Genomic DNA, 6,297 nt, shown 5'->3' on the forward strand with positions numbered 1-6,297 from the left:
TACTTTACTTTAGTTTACTTCCTTTTTTTCTATCCTTCTTTTCTAGTTTACCCTTCAGTTAATTTCACGTTTTACCCAATTACCCAATTTTCTTCTGATACTCCTTTAACGATACGTTTTTTTTTCCTCTTATTTTTCTTATTCTCACTTTATTCCTTCCTTCCTTCCTTTGCCTCCGACTACTTCCTCTTCGCCTTTTTCCTGTCCTCTCTCTCTCTCTCTCTCTTCCCCTCTTTATTCTTCTTTCATATTATTTCGTCTTGGGCACAAACAGTCAGTGGAAACCTCATCTAAAATCTTCAGAAACACTAAACGCATTTTTCGTCTTCCTGTGCATCACATGTCGCTCTTTAAGGCGAAAAACGAGTGTGCAACGTTGCTGAAGTTGCAAAATGTCACACCCAACAAAGTCTAAGAGCTAAACCGATTCCTTCCTCGACGTAACCCTCCAAGCCTCTGCCTTCCTCCGACTCACTCCTTATAACGAACTTTCAAAGACGGGCCAACGAACCTCTTTGATTCGATTCACAGCGCCAACATCGCCGGGAATTTCGCCCACAGAGAGAGCCTCTTCGAAAGCAACGGAATCACAGCAGGAAGAGCCAGGGGAGAAGGGGGGTGAGGGGGCACAGGGCCTCCTTCGGACTCCTCCTTCAAGACACTCCGGAGCCGCTGTCGCCGTTGCCTCCGCGGAGATATATCGCCCTCTGCAAATTTCTTCCTTTTTTTTTTTTTTTATCCGGAATCTCGCCCTTTACATTTCTTCTTTTTATCTTGACTATTGTCCTTTGTATTTTTATCTTACCGTTAGTATCGTCCCTTTGAAATGATCACTTCTCCTACCCTTAATATCGTCCTTTATAAATTTTAACCCGTATTTAAGTCCCTTGTAAAGCTCCCCCCTTTACATCACCAATTACCGTCTCCTGCAGCACTTGGCATCCTTATCCGTTCCCATTCCTGCCTCCTTTCAGCCCCGAGTGCCATGGCGTGATCGGGCGGGCTTCTGCTTCCTGAGTGGCTCGACCAGACAACTCCACGACGAGGAGGAGGAATTCTGACCGGTCAACACCCTCCGGACTCCTTTTCTTCTTTCTTTAATTCTCGCTTTGTCTTTTACATCTTCTTCCTTTGATTGTCTTTTTGTTTCTTATATTCTTTAACTTCGCTTTATTCCCTCGATTCTCCTCACCTTATCTTTTCTATTCGGGTTCTTTTACCTTCTCTCCGTTTCCTTCCTAGTTATATTTATCCCCTCCCTTTTCTTCCGTTTCTTCATTAAAAATCTCAAAACACCGTATATACACCAACACTCTTTTCCACGGTTCGCTCCCGACACTTTAAACGCTTCAAACCACTAGTCTCGTCTTCCTGTCTGGCAAAGCTTCGTTATCTCGAATCCTCTGAATTACCTTTCTTTCTTTCTTTTTCTCTTTCCTTGATTTATTTCGTCTTTGTCATCAGTATTTCCGACTTCCTCTTCTATGGGGGCTGGAGGTGTCAAGTTGGCAAGGAGAAAAAAATAAGGCAAATTTAATGACGCAATGTCACTGACATGACATGAAAAAAAAACTCAGGACACAAATTCACAAAAGTCGACTTCCCATTACCACTATTTCTTTATATTTTCAAATCACTAACTTTCCAAACTTCCCAAAATACGGGGGGGGGGGGGGAAATCCTCAAAACTTCCTTCTCTCCAGCTCCGCCTTCTGCGTCCCCCTTCTGTCGGATGCCCGAACGCCTTCTAAGAAGTCCCAAGAACCTGAGCCAAGGTTTCGCTCTTTGGGGGTCACCGGAAACGAAAGAGGGGGAGGGGGGGGGGGAGATTAAGTGATAGAGAGGGGGGCACGTGGTGAGTAAGTGATAGGGTGGGGGGTGGGGATAGAGGGCTGATCGGACAGGTAGGTTAATCCCTCTCACACAGACAGACAGACACACACACGGAGGATCCCCTTGGAAACCCCTTGCCAACCCCTCGTGTGGATGACGTTTCCTTCTCTCCCCCTGTCAACACCTGACACTCGGCCTCCGCTCTTGGGTCATGAGGCTGCCAAGCCACTGTCTCGTACCTCTTCATCGCCTGACCATGGAGAGAATGGAGAGGGGGGGGAATGGAGAGGGGGGGAATGGAGAGGGGGGGAATGGAGAGGGGGGGAATGGAGAGGGGGGGGGAGAATGGAGAGGGGAGGGAGGGGGAAATGTGAGGGAGGGGGAGAGGAGGAGAAATGGGGGAAGGGGGCGGTAGGAGGAGAGGGAAGGGAGGGAGGGAGGGAGGGAAAGAGGGACGGATGGAGGGAGTAAAGGAAGCTGAGAGAAGAGGGAGGAGAGAAGATGACAGAAGAGGGGGGGGGGGGCGGAGGGAAGGGGAGGGAGGCTAAGAGACGGTAGGAGTAAGAGAGGAAGAGGGAGAGAGAGAATGGGAATAAGAGATGGATGCAATAATCACGAGTGCCAATACCCCTTCGTTATTCTCACATACGCCTTCCACCAAAAGCTCAATCCCATCCTCGAAGTCAACAACACCTTCTTCAAAATCCTCGATTAACCTTCTCTCTTCTTCCTTCCTTCGCAAAAAAAAACAGCAATTATCCTCCTCTTTCCTCCCTTCCTTCGCAAAAACAACGAGGATGAATAGAAAGAAAGAAAAAAAAAAGCTGTAGTGGGACACCTGCCGTATCTGAAATAGGGTCTAGTATCCTGAGGTGTAAAGTGATATCGCCGATGAATTTAATCATCAGGAATCGAGATCCTCCTCCCGTCTCCGATTCCGTGTTCCCTTATCTTCTTTCTCGATCCTGCTTTATTTACCCGTCCGTCTGTCCTATGTAACACGTGACCCAACCCCCCCAAAAATCGATAATTTCTTCAATAATTGTATATATTTTCTTTACATTCGTTCTTTCGTAAACACTTAATAAGTTGTTTCATTCACAACACAATATCGAAATTATCACTCGACAGTACCATTTTCAAGAACACGCGCATAGGCCTCTATATAATCTATTTTCCATTCCAATGCGCCTCACAAGGCCGGCCAACGCAAAGGCTCCAGATATCCACAAACGCAAAACTTCCCAACTCAGGAAACAGAGCGAATGCTTTTCTGTCGCGTAGAGAAGTCACACCCGTCTCGAATTACTCCCAACTTTGATCTAGTCTTCCAAGTAACATCACCACTAAGATAAAATAATGATAACAGTGACAACGACATCCACAATAATAGTTCATCGGAACATTAAACAGCTCTACGGATAATACATAGTTTCTCGTCTACGTAGAAGCTGTGAGGTAGCCATAACTATGTTAAAAATTTTATGTAAATATTCAAATTTAACAAAATCCGCTGCAACTCAACTCATCATGGCAATGTCCACTGCAATATCAGTCATATAACACAAGATTTATTCAAGTACTATTTTCAAGAAGTAAACACGCAGAACCACGCTCGAAGAATCCCCTCCTTCACACCGCATGCCCGCCGAAGAATCTATACACTGCCAAAGAATCCTCGGAAAGTCCACGAAAATCGACCAAAACCCCCACCGAAATCCCCACGAAGGACCAGCACCTCCTCCTTCGCTCGCGAGTCCTCCCTTAGGCCAGGGTCCCTCTCGACTGACCTCGCCTCCGCCACCAGGTAAACAATGCGACGCGGGGACAGCGCGGGGAAGAGGAGAACCTGGTCTGACGGGTCGGGATAGTCGGGGGGGAAGGGAGGGGAGGGGGAGGGATGGGGTGGGGAGGTATAGAGAGAGAGGGGAGGGAGGGATGGGGGGGAGGTATAGAGAGAGAGGGGAGGAGAGGGAGTGGAGGGAGGTATAGGGAGTGGGGGGAGGTATAGGGAGTGGGGGGAGGTATAGGGAGTGGGGAGAGGTATAGGGAGTGGGGGAGGTATAGGGAGTGGGGGGAGGTATAGGGAGTGGGGGGAGGTATAGGGAGTGGGGGGAGGTTGGGGAAAGGAGAGATGGGAGGGTCTGGGAAGGGAGAAGGGGGAGGGGAGGGAGGGGAAGGAAGTTGGGGGACAGGGAGGGAGAAGGGGGGGCAGGGGGAGGGAAGGGAAGGAAGGGGGAGGATAGGGAGGAAAAAGGGAGATTGGGGTGGTTTAAGGAGGGGAAAGGAGTAGAAAGGGAAAGTGCAGACCATGAGGGTATGGGGAAGGAAGATGAATCGGGAAATAGAGGAGAAGAGTGAAGGGAAAGAGTGAAGGGAAAAGTAAAGATGGGAGATATTGGAGAAATGAGAAAGAAGAGTTAATAAAGAAAGAGGAGAAGAGGTGATGGTAATAACAGTGGGGAGGGAAGAGGCGAGCTACGAGAAAGGAGGTGATGAGAGCGGAGCGGGGAGAGAGGGGAGAGAGGGGAGAGAGGGGAGAGGATAGAGAGGAACGGAGAGAGAGGAGGAGTGATGACCGAGGGTGACGATGAGAATGCAGTGAGGAGGGAGAAGAAGAGACGCAGAAATAACAAGGAAAAATGTACAGGGCAGATGGCATTTGGCGAGACGTTATGGCGGATGCAATATGAACATTTGTTAAATGACACCAAGTGAAGAGAAGGAAGCCGGAAGAGGAGGAAAAGGAGGAGGACTAAAGCAGGAGGAGAAAGAGAAGGTGGAAGACAAGGAGGAGGAGGCTTAAAGCAGGAGGAGGAAGAAATGAGGAAGTTGAGGATAAGGAGGAGGAGGAAAAGGATGAAGAGGAGAAAGAGAAGAAAAAGAAAGAAGAGGAGAAAGAGAAGGAGAAAAAGGAAGAAGAGGAGAAAGAGAGGGAGAAAAGGAAGAAGACGGAAGAGGAAAAAAGGGGGGAGGAGGAGGAGGAGGAAAAAAAGAAATAAAGGAGGAGAAGGAAAAGGGAGAAATAAAGGAGGAGGAGGAGGAGGAGGAGGAGGAGGAGGAGGAGGAGGAGGAGGAGGAGGAGGAGGAGAGAGCAGCAGGAGCAGGAAGGGGAGGAGGAGGAGCAGCAGGAGCAGGAAGGGGAGGAGGAAGGGAAGGTTCTTAAGGAAATGAGTAAGGGGAGACGAGGAAAAGGGGGGAAATGGAAGATGGGGGAAGGTCATAGAGCAATTGGTGCCTTCCTTCTAGGGAAATTAACACCAAGGATAGGCCTACGTGACAGTGGACGAGGGGAGAGGCACGGTGAATTAAACACAGAAAATGGAAAGAGGCGAAGAGGTGCAGGGTGGAGAGACTTCGGAAAATATTAAAATCAAGAAATCAAGAAATTAGTGAAATTGATGGGTATAGAGCTAAATAAAAATCGAATAATGTAAACCGATAAATTAATACAGAGACAACGAGGCTAGAACTACGGTAAATGAAAGAGAAAGAAAAGAATGGAGGGAAAAGAGGGACACAGATGAGAATGAAAGTGTAGTTAATGCAACAGAAGAATAAACGAAGGTGAATGTAGAAAAAAGTAAGAGAATAAGAGAAGTAGAAAACATCGACGAGGACGAAGAATAACAGCAAGACAACGGCGAAGAGGAATAAAGAAATAAAGAAAAAAGTGAACAATAGAAAGAAAGAAGCGAGAGAAAAGATGGGGGAGAGGGAGAGGGGTAAGAGGAAGAGAGGGGGGAGAGGGAGAGGGGAAGGGGCAGAGAGGGGTAGGAGGGATAGGGGTAAGAGGCCAAGAGGGGGAGAGGGAGAGGGGAAGAGGCAGAGAGGGGGAAGAGGGAGAGGGGAAGGAGTAGAGAGGGAGAGGAGGGAGAGGGGAAGGAGCAGAGAGGGAGAGGAGGGAGAGGGGAAGGAGCAGAGAGGGAGAGGAGGGAGAGGGGAAGGGGGAGGGAGAGGGGAAGGGGCAGAGAGGGGAAGGAAGGTGTGGGGTGAGGGGAAGTGGAGTAATGGGGGGAAGGGGGTTAATCTCCAGCATTGTCTCACGTTACAAGGCGAAGCGGTAGCACTGATGAGCCGCCGGGGGGGGGGGGGGGGGGGGGCGTAGAAGAGGGGAATAAAAGCTTAAGAAAAATCAGAAAGGTGAAAAAATAGGGAAAAGGTAAAACAGAAGTGGGAGAAAATCGGGGGATAAAGAAGAAGGGTAGAAGCTAAGATGGTGAAGTAGACGCAGAGAGAGGGGAGATGAAATAGGGAGTGAGGGGGAAGATGAAAGAGGGAGAGAGAGGGAAGATGAAAGAGGGAGAGAGAGGGAAGATGAAAGAGGGAGAGAGAGGGAAGATGAAAGAGGGAGAGAGAGGGAAGATGAAAGAAGGAAAGGGAGGGGAGATGAAAAAGGGAATAGAGGGGAGATGAAAGAGACAGAGGGAGAAAGGTAAAAAGGAAGGAGGGTGAAGGAGAGAG

At 48.6% G+C, this 6,297-nt stretch overlaps 1 long non-coding RNA gene across 1 annotated transcript; it reads right to left on the bottom strand.

Moving 5' to 3' along the window:
* Positions 1 to 211: 211 nt before the first annotated feature.
* Positions 212 to 3,582, bottom strand: LOC125037583. Its single transcript, XR_007115980.1, has 2 exons — positions 3,547 to 3,582; positions 212 to 1,491 (listed from the first exon to the last, which is right to left on the bottom strand). It is a non-coding gene; the product is annotated as an uncharacterized LOC125037583 (long non-coding RNA).
* Between the last annotated feature and the right edge of the window lie 2,715 nt (positions 3,583 to 6,297).

The sequence above is a fragment of the Penaeus chinensis genome, chromosome 23 (assembly GCF_019202785.1).
Source record: "Penaeus chinensis breed Huanghai No. 1 chromosome 23, ASM1920278v2, whole genome shotgun sequence".
NCBI lineage: Eukaryota > Metazoa > Arthropoda > Malacostraca > Decapoda > Penaeidae > Penaeus > Penaeus chinensis.